This window comes from Panthera onca, chromosome C1 (genome assembly GCF_046562875.1).
Source record: "Panthera onca isolate mPanOnc1 chromosome C1, mPanOnc1 haplotype 2, whole genome shotgun sequence".
Lineage (NCBI taxonomy): Eukaryota > Metazoa > Chordata > Mammalia > Carnivora > Felidae > Panthera > Panthera onca.
The window spans coordinates 105,199,187-105,217,798 of NC_138346.1; the positions used below are offsets into that span (position 1 = coordinate 105,199,187).

The window sequence follows — 18,612 nt, forward strand, 5'->3', positions numbered from 1 at the left end:
GAAGTCTCCTGGGCCTGGACCCTGATGTGTCAAACAGATTCTACAGAAACAGCAAATCTTCCCTTGTTTCAGCAATGCCTGATTTTAAGCTTAGTGTCTGGTTAAAGAGGTCAGGGCCCGGGTAACCGACCGCTCTGGTGCGATGGGCCACGGTCTGGGAGGTGGGAGGTTTCAAATGGCAAACGGGGAGTTGGGGTTAAGACGCCTTGATTTACTTTGGACAAAACATCATCCCCGTCTGTATCTGTGTGTCGGAACTGAGTGAAAACCTGGCGGCCTAAATGGTCACATGAACTTGGATGAGTGCCACGTGTAAGTAACGCGCACAGTGGAAGGAGCTGGTTAATGACTGCCATGGCGATGGAGTGCTCGGGAATGAATGGGGAATAATGATCAGAATGCTGACGGATGGTGCCTCTAACAGCAGGCGCTGCAGTGAACAAACTCGGTCATGATCGGAAAAGAAAGAACAAGAGGTACGTCAAGGTTTGTGTTCACTGAGGTTCCCAGATGGGTCCGAGACTGCAGCAGTGATTATTTCTGCGACACGAGAACCATCTTGTTCCTCACACTGGCGTCATTTCACAGCACAAGGACAGGACCACAGCCTTAAATTCTAAAAAATGCGAGTCGCAGAACCTAATGCAAAGGAAAGTGTTGGTCTTCAGATGTTATTTTCCATTTACCTGCTGCTGAAATAGGCCCAAAGGTACTCCAACCTTCCTAACTCACCTTTGTCCATCCAACTTGTACCTTCTTCCTGCTTTCTCTTTCCTCCCTCTCTTCCTCCCTCCTTTTCTCCCTCCTTCCTCCCTCCCTCCCTCTCTTCCTTCCTTCCTTCGCTTCCTTCCTCCTTCCCTCCCTCCCTTCCTTTCCTCTTTCTTTTCCTTCCTTCCTTCCCTCCCTCCCCCCCTCCCTCCTTCCTCCCTCCTTCCTTCCTTCCGTTCTCCCTCCCTCTCTTCCTTCCTTCTGTTCTCCCTCCCTCCTTCCTTCCTTCTGTCCTCTCTTCCCTTCCCTCCTCCCTCCCTCCCTCCTTCCCTCCTCCCTCCCTCCTCCCTTCCTTTCCTCCTCCCTTCCCTCCCCTCTTTTCCTCCCTCCCTCCTTTCTTCCTTCCTTCCTCCCTTTCTTCCTCCCTCCCTTCCTTTCTTCTTTCTTTTCCTTCCTTCCTTCTTTCCTCCCCTCCTTCATTCCTTCCTTTCCTCTTTCTTTTCCTTCCTTCCTTCTTTCCTTTCCTCCTTCATTCTTTCATTTCCTCTTTCTGTTCCTTCCTTCCTTCCTTCCTTCCTTCCTTCCTTCCTTCCTTCCCCCCTCCCTCCTTTCTTCCTTCCCTCTTCCCTCCTTCCTTCCTCCCTCCTTCCTTCCTTCCTTCCTTCCTTCCTACCTACCTTCCTTCCTCCTTCCCTCCCTCCCTTCCTTTCCTCTTTCTTTTCTTTCCTCCCTTCCTCCCTTCCTCCCTTCCTTCCTTCCTTTCTTCCTTCCTTCTTTCCTTCCTTCCTTCCTTCCTTCCTTTCCTCTTTCTTTTCCTACTTTCCTTCTTTCCTTTCCTCCTTCATTCCTTCATTTCCTTTTTCTGTTCCTTCCTTCCTTCCTTCCTTCCTTCCTTCCTTCCTTCCTTCCCTCCTCCTTCCTTCCTTCCTTCCCTCTTCCCTTCTTCCTTCCTTCCTTCCTTCCTTCCTCCCTCCCTCCTTCCTTCCTTCTTTCCTTCCTTCCTTCCTTCCTTCCCTCCTTCCCTCCTTCCTTCTCTCCTCCCTCCTTCCTTCCTTCCTTCCTTCCTTCCTTCCTTCCTCCCTCTTTTCCTTCCGTTCTCCCTCCCTCCCTCCTTCCTTCCTTCCTTCCTTCCCTCCCTCCCTCCTTCCTTCCTTCCTTCCCTCCCTCCCTCCTTCCTTCCCTCTCTCCCTCTCTTCCTTCCATTCTCCCTCCCTCCTTCTTTCCCTCTTCCCTCCTCTCCTTCCTTCCTTTCTTCCTTCCTTCCCTCCCTCCTTCTTCCTTCCTTCCTTCCTTCCTTCCTCTCTTCCTTCCTTCTGTTGTCCCTCCTTCTCTTCCTTCCTTCCATTCTCCCTCCCTCCTTCCTTCCTTCTGTCCTCTCTTCCCTTCCCTTCTTCCTCCCTCCCTCCCTCCTTCCTTCCTTCCTTCTCTCCCTCCCTTCTTCCCTCCTCCCTCCCACCTCCCTTCCTTCCCTCCTCCCTTCCCTCCCCTCCTTTCCTCCCTCCTTCCCTCCCTCCCTCCTTTCCTCCTTCCTTCCTCCCTCCCTTCCTTTCCTTCCTCCTTCCCTCCCTCCCTCCTTTCTTCCTTCCTCCCTTTCTTCCTCCCTCCCTCCTTCTTTCCCTTTCTCCTTCCCTCTTCTCCTCTGTTATTCATTTACAACACCCCTCCCCACTCCTTTCTTCTGTCATTCACTTGCAACCCCCCTGCCCCCCGCCAACTGCTCCAGCCCTACTGATCACCTTTCCTTCCGCGATCCCCTTCTGCGCGGTCAGTTCTATACAATTTAGCATTTGACTTAATGATACTCTGTACTGTCTTGTTTAATTTAAAAAATTATTTCTTGTATTTCAAAGTCATCATCTCAACGGGATAATACACGCTTCTGTGGGAGAGACTCTAGGGTTTTTCTTCTCTGTGCCTACACTCCTGCATTAGTGAATGTTCACTTGGTATTCCACGCCCGACTTAGGAGAACAACAATAATGGTTATTCTAGAGCATTGTGTCTAGACAGTGTGGAGGGCAGAGCTTTGCTTTCTGGCTCTTGCGTTTTTCTGTTATGTCCTTTCTAAGGGCTTCCTGGTCTCACGACATGAGTGAAACGAGAGGTGTGTTTGGCATTAACCTTATGGTCACCGTCATCATCCACTGATCAAGACCGCTACCACTCAGGTATTGAACGCTTACTATGTGCCACATACATCGTCTTATTTAGTTCTCAAAATAGGCTTCGTGTCATAGGCACTGCTTCTTCCGCCTTGTAATTAAGAAGTTGAGAGTTTCCTAACTTTCCTTATTATAATTAACCCATCAAATAGCTAATAGAGCCCCTACTGTGTGTCAGAGGGTATTCTGAGGTTCTACAAATATTATCACATGTAATTCTCAAAACAATCTCAGTGAGGTCAGGTTATCATTCTCCCTATTTTGCAGACGTGAAAAGTAAGCTTTGTAACTTAGCTTTGTAACTAAGCTAGCTCTCCGTGAGCTTTGTAACTCAGTTGACTAAGTAGTTACTGAGCTCACGTTTTGTGCCAAGTTGTCCTAGATGCTGAGGAACAGTAGTGGAAAAGACTGAGACAGTCGTTGGCTATTTGGAATTTACAGGCTAGTAGGGGAACCCACAGTCTGGTGGTGTGGGGGTGGGCGTCCCGTGTCATGGACGTGTACTCACTGAAAAATGGCCGTATTCGGTGGACGCACTCGGGTCCGGGATGATTGATTGTCTTTGCATCCCGATGCTGCCCTAAGGCACTAGCCAGAGTCACCGTTCCCTGGACCCAAAGCTTTAGAGAGCCTTGCATATTAGACACACCAAACACGTCTCTTTGAGGACACATGGCGCCCTGTGTCTTGGAGCTCCGTACTAGCATAGAGTGACTTGTGTCCTTGAACGTCACCCTGGTGACTAACACCAGCAGGCCCCAAGGAAGCAACTCTTCGCGAGTCTTGCCTTACGTCGTCAAGGTCGCGGGCAACCGTGTTGGAAGATAACACGGATAGTAAGCTGTGTTGGCACCGACTTTGTGGGAGATCATTGCTTGGGAGACCAGGAAGATTTCAATTGTGGAAGCACTTAGGAAAAGGAAGAGACAAGCCAATTAGGTGGTCCAAACGTCCCTTGGAGACAGACTACGTAAACTGTCCAACTTTCAGAATGCGTGGTTATGGTAGAGTCTTGCAAAATAAAGGGTCATTTTCTACTGGTGCCAACGTCTGTTTCCTTTCTCCTCTTCTTCTTGTTCCATTTGGGAGAACTCACCAGTGAGGCCCGTATTCACAGGCACCACACACCGTGGGGGGAACATTTTGTGACAACGTACGTAGAGAGGTCTAGACGTAATGCTGTAAAATATACCTATTCTCTACACTGGCATTTGGATAGGCAGTGAATGTCAGAATCATAAATGGCTTTATTTTCAGATAAATAACAAGAGAATTTAATTTTCAAAGAATTAAAAAAGAGAGTTTTATTTAACCACACTTGCTTTTTTATGATTTATTTGTTTATGTTTTCGAAGTTTATTTATTTATTTTGAGGAGGGGCAGAGAGAGGGAGAGGGAGAGAATCCCACGCAGGTGCTCTGTGCTGTCAGCACAGAGCCCCCCCGTGGGGCTTGAACTCACGACACCAGGAGATGGTGACCTGAGCTGAAATCAGGAATCGGCTGCTTAACCGACAGAGCCACCCAGGGGCTCCTACCACACTTGATTCTTAAAGTTGAACTTTGTTACTTATAATTAATTATTTACTGCCTTAAGTTTAACAGGTAATTTTGCCTATTTTTGAACAAAAATAACTTCTTAGAAAAATTAGCAACAATTTTGGTTTTTCACTACTTTTGAAGAAAAGAGATTAAAATTTTGCACATATGAAACATAAATTCCTCTGATCCTAACTGACAACAGAGCACATATTCTGTGACACTTTTAACATAATGATTTTAATGAAATCAAGTGAAGAGGGTTAGAGGAGTAGGAAGAGGCAGTGGTGGGGGTTAGTGAGGAGTGCGGGCTTTGCATGTTCAACCAACCAGAGTAATCTGGAGAGATGGAAACCACACACGGATTTGTTGAGGTCTTAATAAGTTCCAGGACCCTTTTTGGGTCTGCGTATCTAAAGCAGATACTCTCTCTCCCTCTCTCTCTGCCCTTCCCCCCGCTCAGAATAAATAAGTAAGCTTTAAAAAATAAAAGTTAAAGGGTGTCTGAGTGGCTCAGTCGGTTAAGCGTCTGACTTCAGCTCAGGTCACGATCTCACGGTTTGTGGGTTCGAGCCCCGCGTCGGGCTCTGTGCTGACAGCTCAGAGCCTCGAGCCTGCTTCAGATTCTGTGTCTCCCTCCCTTTCTGTCCCTCTCCGGCTCACGCTCTGTCTCTATTTGTCTCTCAAAAGTAAATAAACGTTAACAAAAAAATGAAAAAAAAAACAAAACAGCGATGTCTAGTAGAGATCCAATGCAAGCCACATATCTCATTCAAAATTTTTTAGTAACTGCATGAAATAAGTAAAGAGAAATTAGTAAAATTATTTCTATTAATATATTTTATTTAATCTATCAAGTAATTACTAACAAAATTATGAATGAGGTATTTAGTTTTTCATCCTTAGTCTAGAAATTTGGTGAGTATTTTACACTGGTATTTTACATCTCCATGCAGACTAGCCACCTTGTGAGTTCTCCGTAGACACGAATGGCGACGGTGATCGTGTTGCACAGCACGGGTCTGGATCTTTATTTGGAATTCTGTGTCTGAGTCACCTGAGAGAGTTAGAATCCTCCAGGGGCCAGGATTCCATAAATGTAGTACTCCTGACTTTACTCCTAGGCTGCATGGTCAGTTAGCTTTCTTTTACTGCTGGCATGAAGTCAAGTTCACAGGACGTGTGTGACCCACCCTGAACTTATTTTTTTGAGGATTTGCAGCTCCTGTAAGGTGACAGACCAGGGACGTTGGAGTCCCAACCAACGAGGACATACAAGTGTATCAGGAAAGCCTTGGCCCACAGGTTTCTGCCAACAAAAATTTCTCTAAATCTCAATGATGGCTTTATGATGGCCAAAATTTGGAAACACCTTAATTTTCACAATTAGGCTGGTCATCTCAAAAAGGTAATGTCCTGAATGAGGACCAGTTAACATCCTCTTGAACGGAAGGAAATTAAGCTTTTGAAAGCGACGTTCCAGAACAAATTCTGGTTCTGGAGAGAGTGAATATTTTCACAGACAAAGAAAGTTGTCAGGAGTTTAATTTTTGAACTTCTCATTCCCTGAGGAGTGGGCTGGAGGCAGCAGGCAAAGTGGGGCAAGGCCTCATGGTGGAGGGGTCTAGCACGAGCTGTAGGATCAGGAGGGCTGGCCCAGGGTAGGGGCGCAGGGGCATGGTGTGGTCAGACATCTCGGCCAGAGGATGAGTAGGAATGTGAGGGAAAGCGATTACAGAGCTCCAGCTGAGACTCGTATTCCCAAGAAGAAAATTTAGAAAAGGAAAATGGGGTCCCAGCAATGAAGAGATCTGGGAGACCATTAAAGGCAAAACAAAAGCTCTCCCCAACAGAACCCAGGTATCGGTGCTGGGACCTAAGATCTGAGTGGCACAAGAGTAGCAGAAACTTGGGTCACTCACCAAGGCTGGTCACAGCTCTTTAAACATGAACTGTAGGGTCCGGCCAGCTGTTGGGTGTAGCTGAGCCTGAGTGGGTGGGAAAGGGAGGGTGAAATGGACCCAAATAAAGGGGGAATTGGGTACAGAGGTGGGTTGGGGGGTGGCGAGTGAGGTCTGACAGCCAAAATCTTTGCCTGTAGATCAGCGAAGCATGTACCAGAAGGGGCATGAGAAAAACCCTTCCCTTCATTCAGCTTTTTGTTCAAATATCTCTTCCTCATAGGCTTGTCCCGACCACCATGTCTAAAATGGACACAGCCCTTTCCGATTCTCCAAATCCATTTGCCCTGCCCTGATAATATACACTCTTTGATAATATGTCATGTCCGAATATATGTATCTATGTAGAATATGGCACTATACAGTATATACACATATATATGCACACACCTCCACACCCACAACCGCATAGGCTTACTTTCTGTCTTCCCCTCTAGACTGATTTTATCTGCTTTGTCCACCACTGCCTCCTGCGTCTGGGATAGGGAGTGGCACTTAGTGGGCACTCAATATTAAATAAGCAAATGGCAGCAGGGGATGACTCATGTCATCAACTGAATGTTGGGCCACGCCTACCTGGCTCCAGCTGGGATCTCCAGCCAGGCCACCTGTGGTTCTCGCATGAACTTCCCCACAACGTGGCCTCCGGTCTGGCTGACGGGAGAATCGGGTCCCCGGACTCGTTCTCATACGGGAGATAGACTCTGACTCATAGCAACCTGTTGGGATGTCCAGAGCTGGGGGTCTCTTACGTCTCAAAGGGGAGCTGGTGAACCTTGTATTTGAAGAGCTGGCGCCCTGGTTGGCTGTTCCCCTGAAAGTCTGGGATGGGGGCAGCGCTGTGAGGGTGCCTGGGTACACACCTGTGGGTCCCAGTCCATCTCCTCCCCGGAGACCGAGTGGCTTCCTCCGTCTGGAGTGTCTGTGCCCAGTGATGGGGTCCAGCCTGCTCTGGGATTCTCCTGTGTGTGTTTCCAGGCCACCCTTCTGCTTCTGTTCCTGGTCCCGCCTGTGAAGATCCCGTATACCTGACCTGTTGCATGCTTCCCATGTTCTAGGCATGCTACATGTAACGGCACATGCAATCCTTGTGTTCAGTCGTGAGACAGCACCTGTTACCACCACCTTTGCATCCAGGAGAAGCTTGGGACAGTCATGCAGTCACGCCCTTGGGACAGACCAATGGGAGACAGCAGAGGCTCCTGGCTCCTGTGGCTCAGCTTCTCCTGCCCCTTCTCAACCCTGCTTTGTGCTCTGCCTCCCTTTATGGGCACCATGGATCTGCCTTTAGACCAAATGAGCTGAAGTGGGGTGAGGAAGGGCAGCGGAAATCAGCAAATGGTCCCTCGGCTCTGTAGGGAAAGAGATCGGGCGACAGTGATTCCTTACTTTCTGTGTAGGAAACCCTTGCAGTCACAAATGGAAACCATAGAGGAGGCTTCGTTTTATGGCTCGAGTTGGAATCAACCTGGGTTGATGGCTCGGGTGCGCGCGCCCACGCTCGCGGGCGCGGTAACGCTTTCCAGGAGCAGACACAGGGGATGAGCTGCTTTGGGTTGAGAGAGCCACACTCTGCCCCAGGCTGTGGAGTAGCTCAGAGGTACCAGCGCCCCCGAGGAGCTGCTGTCTGCTTTGGGAATGAATCCTGCCCGACCTCCTATTTGGTGTGGGAACACCGACGGGGGGTTCAAGCCCTGGAAGCTTAGTTTTCTTATCTGTAAAATGGTGATGAAAGCAGCCTAGGGATCCTTGGAAGACTGGCTGATTTGTGATGGAAAGCTCACAGCACAGTGCGGGGTGCAGGGAAAGTGCCCACCTTGGACACCTGCTGTATCTGCCTGCCCAGCCTCCACTCTCCCTTCCTACACACCATGCGAATCCTCTTTTGGAATGCCCATGCCCCCCCAGCCCCCTTGCTGAGGTGGCCACATGACCTCGGCGGGGCTAATCAGAATTGTGGAGTCTGGTTCTGGGCTGGCCGTGTGACCCAATCCAGGGCAAACCCGTCTCAATTCTGGGACTTCTGCTGGAAAAAGCTGGGCAGGGAAGACAGGGTTCGGAGCTGCTGTGGAGCTGTCGTGGACCCACATGGGTAGGGCTCAGTTAAGGACAAAGCTGACACGCGGCAGGAAAGAGAAACAACGGGGCCTGATGGGGGTCTTGGGGCCCGGGATCCAGCTGTGCGGTGTTTCCCAGGTGGAGAGCCAAGAAGCTCTCATTTACTAGGTCAGTCATGTGCGGTGGGAAGTGTCTCGATTCATTTCGGGCTCGGTACACACTGTCGAAAGGTCGAAGTGCTCTCAGTTATTATTATTAGCAACAATAACATCGACAGCACCTACCAGTTATCCAGCATGCACACCGTCAGGCCGTCTCCAAAGCGTTTTACATGCCTGGTGTATTTAATCCTCGAAGTCTCCCTAGAGACAGGTGCTCCCACTATATTCATCGAGCAGACGGGAAAGGTCTCTCATCCGCTATAGAGGTATGTGCCCGACCTGGGTTTTCTCAGGTGGTAGACCCAGTGTGGGAACAGTCTGGATCCGGAGGCCACACCCCTGACCCCTGGGCCTATAAACTGTGCAATGGAAGATATGATTCGGAAGTTGTACAAGATCATGTTTTTATTTATGGATGTGAAGGAATCTATTTCTTTTCCCTGGAGAACTCCTTTCCCGAAGGAAAAAAAAAAAAAAACTACCAAGAGGCCCAGAGTTTGGAGAGACACAAAAGTATTGTATTAGTCAGTAGAGGGAGAGATAGATCAGAGAGAGAGAGAGGGAGAGATAGATCAGAGAGAGAGAGAGGGAGAGATAGATCAGAGAGAGAGAGAGAGAGGGAGAGGAGAGATAGAGAGATCAGAGAGAGGAGAGAGAGAGAAAGAGAGAGATCGATTTTAAGGAACTGGTCCTCATGATTGCGAGGTGCTGGTGCATCTGAAACCCACAGGGCAGGCCAGCAAGCTGGAAACTCAGGCAGGGTTTCTGTGTTGCAGTTGTCAGTCTGAATTCTTTCTCAAGGCCTTCAACCGGTTGGCCTTCCACGCGATCCCCAACCACATGACAGTAGTCTCCTTTACTTAGAGTCTACTGATTTCAATGCTAACCACACCTTACAGATACCTCTGCAGCACATCTAGACTGGCGTTTGTCCAAACAACTGGCCACCATGGCCTAGCCAAGTTGGCAAATCATATCGCTGTCCAGTCTTGGGTAGCTCTGGTCAACGGTTTCCCTGTCTAGTCTCCACATTCCCATCTGTAAGAAGAGTGGTACGCTGGGGAAATTTCCAGGGCCTTCCAGATAAGATATCCTTGCCTCACCCAGAAGACCTTATGGCCCGAGTCACAGGCAGTGGGAAGTATTCTGGCTTCTCCTCTCCAAACCTTCTCTCTTGGGCTGATCAGCTCCCATCCCTCCCTCTGTCAGTGTCTACCTCATTCTCATGCTCCTCTTTGCATACTGCCATGCACGTGGCCAAAGGGGCCAGCAGCCCTGAGTGGGCATGACATGTGCGTCCCATGCCGATCACCGATTAGCATGGCTGCCTCCCTTAATTCACATTCTGGGGAGAGAGTGTGCTTGATCCCTGGCCAGCCAGCGGGTTGGTTGGAGTTGCGTCAGGTACTGACTCCGGGTTTGATCAGCTATGGCTGGGCAGTAGATGCCTTTTGGCTTGCTTCCTTCCCAGTAGATGACGTGGGAGCCTGTTCCTGCGGGGGGCCGGAGGAGAAGAGGAGGTGGGGGCCACCGTGCAGGGCAGACAAATTGACTGGCACATCCGTCACAGGTCTAGGCTTTCATGCTGGAATGACCCACATCTTGACGTTGCCGCTGTGTGTTTGTTTGGCCCGTGGAGACTGTGCAAACCAGCTGGCACCACACCCTCGTCAAGGGTGCTCGTTCTGATGTTGGTGAGAGAGGCGGAAAGAACGGGATGGAAAAATATTGTGAGGACAAACAGATCAGGAAAGAGAGGGCTGTTTTCCCCCTCACTAATGACCCTAAAATGTACTCAATGATCCCCAAACTCCAAAAGTAAAGCCATCAGTCACAATGTTGTCAGGGTGAAAGAGAAAGAAAGAAAAAGCCGTGCGTATCATCTTGGAACCAGTTCCACACAAGTGCCCATTTGGCACGCCTGAGTGCCTGGGCCAAGCTGGCTGGTTTAATTATTGTTTGCCTTGCACGGTATTAAGTCAGGCACACAACCAGCGCACCCGAGTGTCGGTGAAGGGCCTGTGCCCAGGCGCGGGGAGGTTAGCTTCCATCTCCTCTGTGGGGAGGCGCTGGGGCTTTCTCGGAGTGGGTTGACACCTGCCTGTTGGGACCATCGCGCTGGAAGCTTTGAGGTCAGCGCAGCGTGACTGCAGGCAGAGATGCAGAAAGGGCCCCGACTTGCTGCTAGGACATCTCTAGGTCAAGAATGAGAAAGAGAAGGAGGAGGTTAGCAGAGGAATGGAGGGGCTCGAGAACACATCCCCTGCTGGGGGGCCTCACGGGCGCTGGCTTTCGCTTCCTTGCTGCCTCCCCTACGAAACTATCAGTTCACGGAGGGAAAGAGCCTTGTCTGACTTGGCAATGTCAGTAACGACAATAAGAACAATAATGGCTTTGTTGCTCACCTACTATCAGCCATGTGCTATGCTGGTTCTTTATATATATTGCACACACTTTACATGTGTTACATATGATCTGTATTCGGCACGGTAGCTCACCACGCTTGGAAGATAGGGAAACCGAGGCTCCAAGAGCTTAAGGACGTTGTCCGAAAGTAGACAGTGGAGTGCAGCAGAAGTGGCATTCAAACTCATGCACCTTTGGGGCGCCTGGGTGGCTCAGTCGATTAAGCGGCCGGCTTCAGCTCAGGTCATGATCTTGCGGTCCGTGGGTTCGAGCCCTGTGTCAGGCTCTGTGCTGACAGCTCAGAGCCTGGAGCCTGTTTCGGATTCTGTGTCTCCCTCTCTCTGACCCTCCCCCGTTCATGCTCTGTCTCTCTCTGTCTCAAAAATAAATAAACGTTAAAAACAAACCAACTCATGCATCTTGTTCATTTACCCAAGTGCCTCCCCATTTCTGACCCCAACGTCAAACAAAGTGCTGACTAGATGCGTATGGAACCAAGGAGCTGAAGGCAGGCCGTCTTCGTTCTCCTGTCTACGGCACCTCGATGGCTAACCTGTGACTTATCTTCCTTCTGTTTCACGCTGGCAGGCAGGGCGGGCCGTTGGCAAGGTTGGAAACCCCATCTGCTCCTCTCCCTGTGCCTCTCCCCTGTTTTGAACTGTCATTCCAGACTTGGAAGCAGCCCAGTATGGAAAGAACGGAAAGAAAGAGAGGGATTTGAATCCTGTCTCTGCCAAGAGCTCCATCAAAGTATTTAACCTCCTTGAGCCTCAGTTTCCCCACCCAACTAATAAGAGTAACTGAAGAGCTTGGGTGAAGGTGGTGGTAGAATTGTGCATATATGTGGCACACGGGTGCCGGGCCCAGAGCAGGTGCCCGGAGAGTGGACTTTTCTACAGTCTTTCCCTCAGACACCCCCATTTTTTATCCCTGGCATCTGCACATGCTGGGATGCCCTGATTCCTCGAAAGATGAAATGCCACAAAAATGAAATTCTAGAAAAATCTTACATGAAACTATATAAAACTCGGTCCTCTGAGCTTTGGTCATGTTTTTTTTTTTTTTTTTTTTTAATGTTTATTAATTTATTTTTGAGAGATATGAACGCAAGCTGGGGAGGGGCGGAGGGGGAGAGAGGGAATCTTAAGCAGGATTCATGCTCCGCATGGAGCCTGACAAGAGGAAATATCCCACGACCCTGGGATCATGACCTGAGCTGGAATCAAGAGTCAGACACGCAGCTCACTGAGCCACCCAGGCGCTCTGAAGCCTAGTTAGGACCTTTAAGTGCAGGGTATCGTTGGGTGCGAGGCCCCACAGTGGAATAGGGTGGGCAGAAGCAAGCGGCTCGGTGAGGCTTCTTGGGGACAGCAACGAATAAGCTGAATCTGGGGGGATGGATAGGTGTGTGACTGATAGGGAAGAAAGTAGGAAAGGCTTTTTTGGGCCACAGGAACGACTGTGCAAGACGCGAGGCAGAGTGCTGTATGTAAAATTGTTAGATTGTTCTTCAAAATGCGCCCGACTTAGGACAGTTTGAGAACACCGTGGGCCAGAGTGTTTGGGGAAAGCTTCTTGGGTAATAGGGGTCGCTGCTAAACTAGAGGTCACCCCTCTGATTCCGCCCCCCCCCCCCACTTCCATCTCCAGTGATGATGCTGAGATGAGGTTTTACCTATTTGGCAAGTCTTTTTCCCCATCCCCTTTTCCACAGATAGTCTCATAGGATGATTCACCTTTTGTTGAAAAACCAGGGTTTTTAAAAATAATTTTTTTAATGTTGTTATTAATTTTTGAGAGAAAGAGAGAGAGAGAGAGAGAGCAGGGGAGGGGCAGAGAGAGAGAGAGGGAGACCCAGAATCCGAAGCAGGCTCCAGGCTCTGAGCTGTCAGCATGGAGCCCCATGTGGGGCTAGAACTCCCAAACCGTGAGATCATGACCTGAGCTGAAGTCAGACATTGAACCGACTGAGCCACCCAGGCGCCCCCACAAAACCAGTTTTTGATAGCTCCTGGGATGTGCCAGGCCCTGTGTGTGTTGGCTTTGCGAAGCGGAAACCCATAAATATTTTTCTCAGTCCAGTAGGAGAGCGGATGTGAAAGCAGGTAATTGTAATGCCGGTGGTCCTCGCTAGAATGGAGGGGTTGGAGGGCCAAACCTGAGCCAGCTTCTAGTGGTACTCCCAAGACCGAGCAGAGTCCTCATAGTGCTTTACTTGATTAAACTCGATTTATATGTTAATTGCCTTATCTGTTCACAAAATAGGTTTTTGTGCAAAGGAGGTGGGAAGGTTTCAGTGGGTGAGTGGGAGGCAGCATTTATTAAGTACCTAAGGCAGGGGTACTCTTGCAGCGAGGATCTCATCTAACAGCTCTGTTAGGTAGGCAGTGTCAGCTCCGATTTCTAGAAGAGGAACAGGAGACTCAGAGAGGTGGAGTGACTTGCCCCAGGTCACACAGCTAATAAGTACGCCAACCAGGATTTCAATCTAGGCTGGACTGACTTGATGGCCCAACTCTTCAGGTACATTGTCAAGGTGGCCCCCTCTCTAAACCTGCACCGCCTGAGACTGTGACCACTAGCTCGACGTGGCCACTGAGCACTTGAATGTGGCCAGTGTGAATGGATTACATTATCACTTGAATTTCAAGTGAATTCACTTGAATTTCAATTAATTTAAATTTAAAATTAAAAAAAGGATACTCCATTCCGTGACTGGGGTGTTTTTATGCGTGTTTGAAACAACCTGGGTGTGTGAATCCACCCTTTCAATTGTAAATTTGACAAACTCTGAATACAGATGAGGTATTTCTGATGCAGATTTAGCGTCCCTATTGAGATGTGCCCTACGTGTAAAATACACCCCACGGTTTGGGGACATATTAATTATATGTTGAAGTGATAATGTTTTGGCTACATTGGATTGAATAAAAAATATTTCAGAGATTAATTTCAACTGTTTCTTTTTCACTTTTTCAATATGGCTATTAGAAAATTTAAATATGTCTGGGTACCTCGCTGGCTCAGTCAGTGGACCATGTGGTTCTTGATCTTGGGTTATGGGTTTGAGCCCTGCGGTGGCCTACATTTTACTTAAAAAAAAAAAATTAAATATGTGGCTTGAATTCTATTTCTATTAGACAGTGTTGTTCTAAGTGAGTTTTAATGCTTTTTAAAAATGTTTATTTAATCGTGTGTGAGAGAGAGAGAGAGAGAGAGAGAGAGAGGGAGGGAGGGAGACAGAGGATTTGAAGCAGGATCTGTGCTGACAACAGAGAGCCCGGTGTGGGGCTCGAACTCACAAACCCTGAGATCATGACCTGAACCGGAGCCAGACGCTTAACCAACTGAGCCACCCAGGCGCCCCTTAAGTGAGTTTTAAATAGACGAATGAGCTTTGTTAACTTGTCTGGATTGCTATAAGCAGAACAAGATAGTAACAAAACAGATTCCCAAAACATTTAGTTTTTCATCACTTCGTTGACCTTGCTAGTGCTCAGGTCATCAGAGTTGAGGGAGGGGCGGGGAACTTTAAGCAGAACAACACCATTTCATGTGGTTCCTCCAGAGCAGGCTAGTTCGTACAAGGCCAGGGGTCTATGGCACCCAGTGCAGAATAACTTAGGGGGGTGATCAGAGCAGCAGTGACCCCAGGCACTGGGGTGGGCAGGGACACAGGGAAATTGATGATGGCTCTGGTTGTGGTCCCGGAGACAGCTGTTGGCAGTAGCTTCGAAAGGCCAGATGATCTGTGCCCACTCACACACGCACACGCACACGAGAGCCCAAATCAAAAGCCGGGAGGCCCTGCAGCTCTAAGAGCATAACTGATTCCATAAACAATTTAGCCTCCGCTATTCTGGCCGATTTCAGGGCTTTAGTTTTGTCCGAGTCCATTATCACAAAGGTTTTCTGTCTGACTTTTCCATTACTACTTTATTTGTGAAGCTCAGATTCAATATTTGAAGTCTGAATTTTCCCTTCATGCCAAACTTTCCTGACGGAGTAATACAGATCTATTTGAGGGCAGAAAGGGAAATGAGATGGGGTAAACTTCAGAGTTAATGAAGAAAACACAAATGATATGGAGTGAGAGTTGAGTTATTTCGATAATTTGGAGAAAAAAGGATTGTGATTGGTATTCTGATTTCTTCTTGATGCTGTTTTTAGTACTTTGCTGAGGTGCTTGCCTCTCCGGCATTATTAAAGCTATTGCTCAGGATTTTAATGTCTGCACGTTAATAGTTTTTCTTCTGAGGCTGGAGAGTGAGCGAGCGAGAGAACGGGAGAGAAGAGAGAGAGAGAGAGGAGGAGGAGTGTGGTAAATTAATTTTGGAGTGAACCCAGCTATGCCTGCAACAGCACTGCTCTCTTTGGGCTTGGAGTTTTGTTCATTTTGGAGAACATAATAATCTTCACTAAGAGTTCAAAAAGCTACTTAAGTGGGGGGTCTGGGTGGGTCAGTCGGTTGAGTGTCTGAGTGTCTGACTTCGGCTCAGGACATGATCTCACAGTTCATGAGTTCAAGCCCCACGTCGGGCTTTGCACTGACGGTGTTGGACCTCCTTTGGATCCTCTGTCTGCCTCTCTCCCCTGCCCCTCCCCTACTCATGAGCGTGTGTGCTGTCTCTCTCTCTCTCTCTCCTCTCTCAAAAATAAGTAAACATTTAAAAAAATCTACTCAAGTGTTTTAGCTATACTTTGTGCATTTAATGGGGACCTTGTGTGCTATGCATGTTCAGAAATTTGGGGATTATCAAATGTCTCAGGAGACACTTGTGAACACTGGTATTAGTTGGGTTTGGAAGCTTTTGGGGAAGCTCTGGACTGATACCATTGTTGTAGCAACTTCTGCATTGCTTCCCTAGCAAATTCTAGAGAAACTGTTGGCCAAATCCAGGGAAAGCGGTTCTGTAGGGCGGGACCTCCCAAACTGGGCAGAGTGTGAGGAAACGATTGAGTGTTGAGGTGGGACGAAACCAGAGGAACAGTTCTTGCCCCAAATACACCCAGGGGGCTCAGTTTCCCGGAGACGGACTGAAACTGTAGCTGTGTGTTTTTCTGGACGCCAACTCAAGAGAAAACGCGATCATTGACATTGTCAACTTCACAGGATTTATGGAGTCCCACAAGAACAATCAGAAACCAGGAGGTCAGGGGAGGCACAGAGAGATATTCCTGGCACAGATATGGATTCTGCTCTAAGTTCGTGGGGTCTTCACTCCAAGAACATCATTAAAACCATCTCACAAGAGAACAGAGAGCAGTGTCTTTTATGAGACTCATGGTCTCACATCTCTCATCATGGCTGAAGGTACACCATCTAAGCTCTGTTGAGTAAAGGCACATTGACATGATACTGAAACAATGATGCCCAGTCATGGAGCAGTCTGGTCTTGAATTTACTCTGAACGTAGCATACAAGCCTATCTGAAGCAGAAGGAATCTGAATCCAAATTATCTTCAGGGTGTGGCAGGTAGTAACCTAGAGTAGGACAACAGGGGGGGGGGAGGGGAGCGGGGGGGAGTACCAGATCTGGTAAGGGCATTTCAGTCATACTTAAAAAAATACTGTAAAGACCCAGGGCATCCGGGTGGCTCAATTGGTTAACCTTCTGATTTTGGCTCAGGTCGTGATCTCACGGTTCGTGGGTTCGGGCCCCGCATCAGGCTCTGTGATGACAGCTCGGAGCCTGGAGCCTGCTTCAGATTCTGTGTCTTCCCCTCTCACTGCCCCTCCCCCACTTGCGTGCGCGCTGCCCCTCTCTCTCAAAAATAAACAAAAGTTAAAAGAAATGTGAGATACCATAAAGACCAAAATACTCCCGAAGACCACCAGTGTGAGCTTTGGGTTGCGTTTATGAGGTTTATGAGTTCTAATCTAGAAAAATAAATGGACTGAAATTAGGTAAGTGTTTCTAAAGATTGATATCTACAGCCAAGACATCAGTAAATATTAGGCAGAAAGAATTCAAGTTCTCGGTCTTTAATAAGTGCTGAGAAATCAGTGGGCACATGTCACCTTCTGACGGATTAGTCCTTGAAATGAATTTCACATACTGGGATCACATATGTTCTTGGTACCGTGTTATGCCCTGGAGATACGCCATTTGAGATAAACTATAATTTCTGCTCTCATCAAGCTTCAAGACATATATGTCTTGGATGCTTAAAACGGAGTGTGAGATGTGCCCAAGTATGTACCAGGGATGCACAGAGGAGAGTGAGAGTAGCATCCAACTACTGTGGCTGGAGGTCAGGGGGTCAGGAGCTCAGAGGGTCAGGGTCAGGGAAGGCTTCATCCAGGAGGAAGGAGGAAGGGAAAAGGGTCATGGCAAAACAAACCACCACCACTCTATAATTTGGTTCTAGTTGCTGTCCTGGGTACCAAGAAGGTGAGATGTGATTGAGGAAAGGCCATCTGGGGGCAGCCCAGGGCCCCTCCAGGTCATAGCTGGTTGAAGTGTGGACTGCCCTGACAGTCCCAGGTGAGCCTTTGGGTGAGCTGTGGATAGGTGACCTTGGGTCCATCAGATCGATTAGCTCCTGCCCACGTTTGGGAGATTCCCCTCCTTACGGGTCCCCTCCCATTACCGAAGCTGGAAAGGGATTCTCAAGCTTCGCATCCCCTTCACTACTGGGGCTGGGAGTGGGACTTAGACCTCACAGGTTAGGAGGTTCTCAGGGCTCTGAATGGCAAGCAGGGACTGCTCAGTCCCCTTGGGTGGTGGGTGGGGAGTGTGGGGCTGTGGACGGTGTGGGTGAGGCCAGCCCCGGGCTGCAGTGAACTTGGGCTTCGCTTCTGGCTGCAACAGCCTCAGAGTGGCTCTCTGTCCCCTCCTGAGTGCCCGTCAGTCACCCCACATACTTTGTCTTTTTTCCAGATGGGATGCAAAATTCATTCAAAAAGTTTCATCAAAGTACTACAACTCGGAGAGGTGTTTCAGAACATTCTGGAACAATTGAGAAATGACAAACTCCTAATTGGGAGCTATATGAAGACTATTGCCCTTTGTCAAGTTTGAGTTTATTTAAAAAAGGAGAGAAGATTCAGACAAAACAATAGTGAGTGTAAAACATGATAAAGATGAGCTATGAAGGCAATAAATTTTTTTTTTTCTGATATCGGGAAGCCATTTGCATCTAAGCCCAATTACTTTGAAAATAATATGCTCTCAAAAGTGGTGAGGATTAGTTTCTGTCACTTATAACAAAGGACCATGGCTGATAGAGTCTCCTTCCTTGTGTAGAGGTGATGGTTGAATGGAGAGGAACTCAGTTTTTTCATTGTTAAATGGGGATGATAATAAGATAAGAGTGTCTGCCTTAAAACACGATCGGGAAGACAAAATGAGACTAAATATGGAAAGCTTGGAACGTGATTGTCATATAGTCAATAATGCATGTTAACTATTATGAGCAATCACTTCAGCTGTAAATTCAATCCACAAATACTCAAACCAGCCGTTTAACCTCTCTGGCCTCAATTTTCCTTTCTGCAAAATGGACATAACACCGGCTGTCTTTATTTCATGATGCACGTGAATGCCAGACAAATCACAGTGTGGGAAGGGACTTTGCAAAAGTGGAGAGTTCTGAGTGAGTAGAATACACTTCT

General features: G+C 48.3%; 1 long non-coding RNA gene across 1 annotated transcript in view; it reads left to right on the forward strand.

The window, feature by feature from the left end:
- The first annotated feature begins 410 nt into the window (after positions 1-410).
- The window catches only part of LOC132673761 (uncharacterized), a 34,866-nt gene continuing 16,664 nt past the window's right edge, over positions 411-18,612 (forward strand). The window contains exons 1-2 of the long non-coding RNA XR_009608192.3: positions 411-476; positions 17,879-18,059. This is a non-coding gene — a long non-coding RNA (uncharacterized LOC132673761). The remainder of the gene's footprint in view (positions 477-17,878; positions 18,060-18,612) is intronic.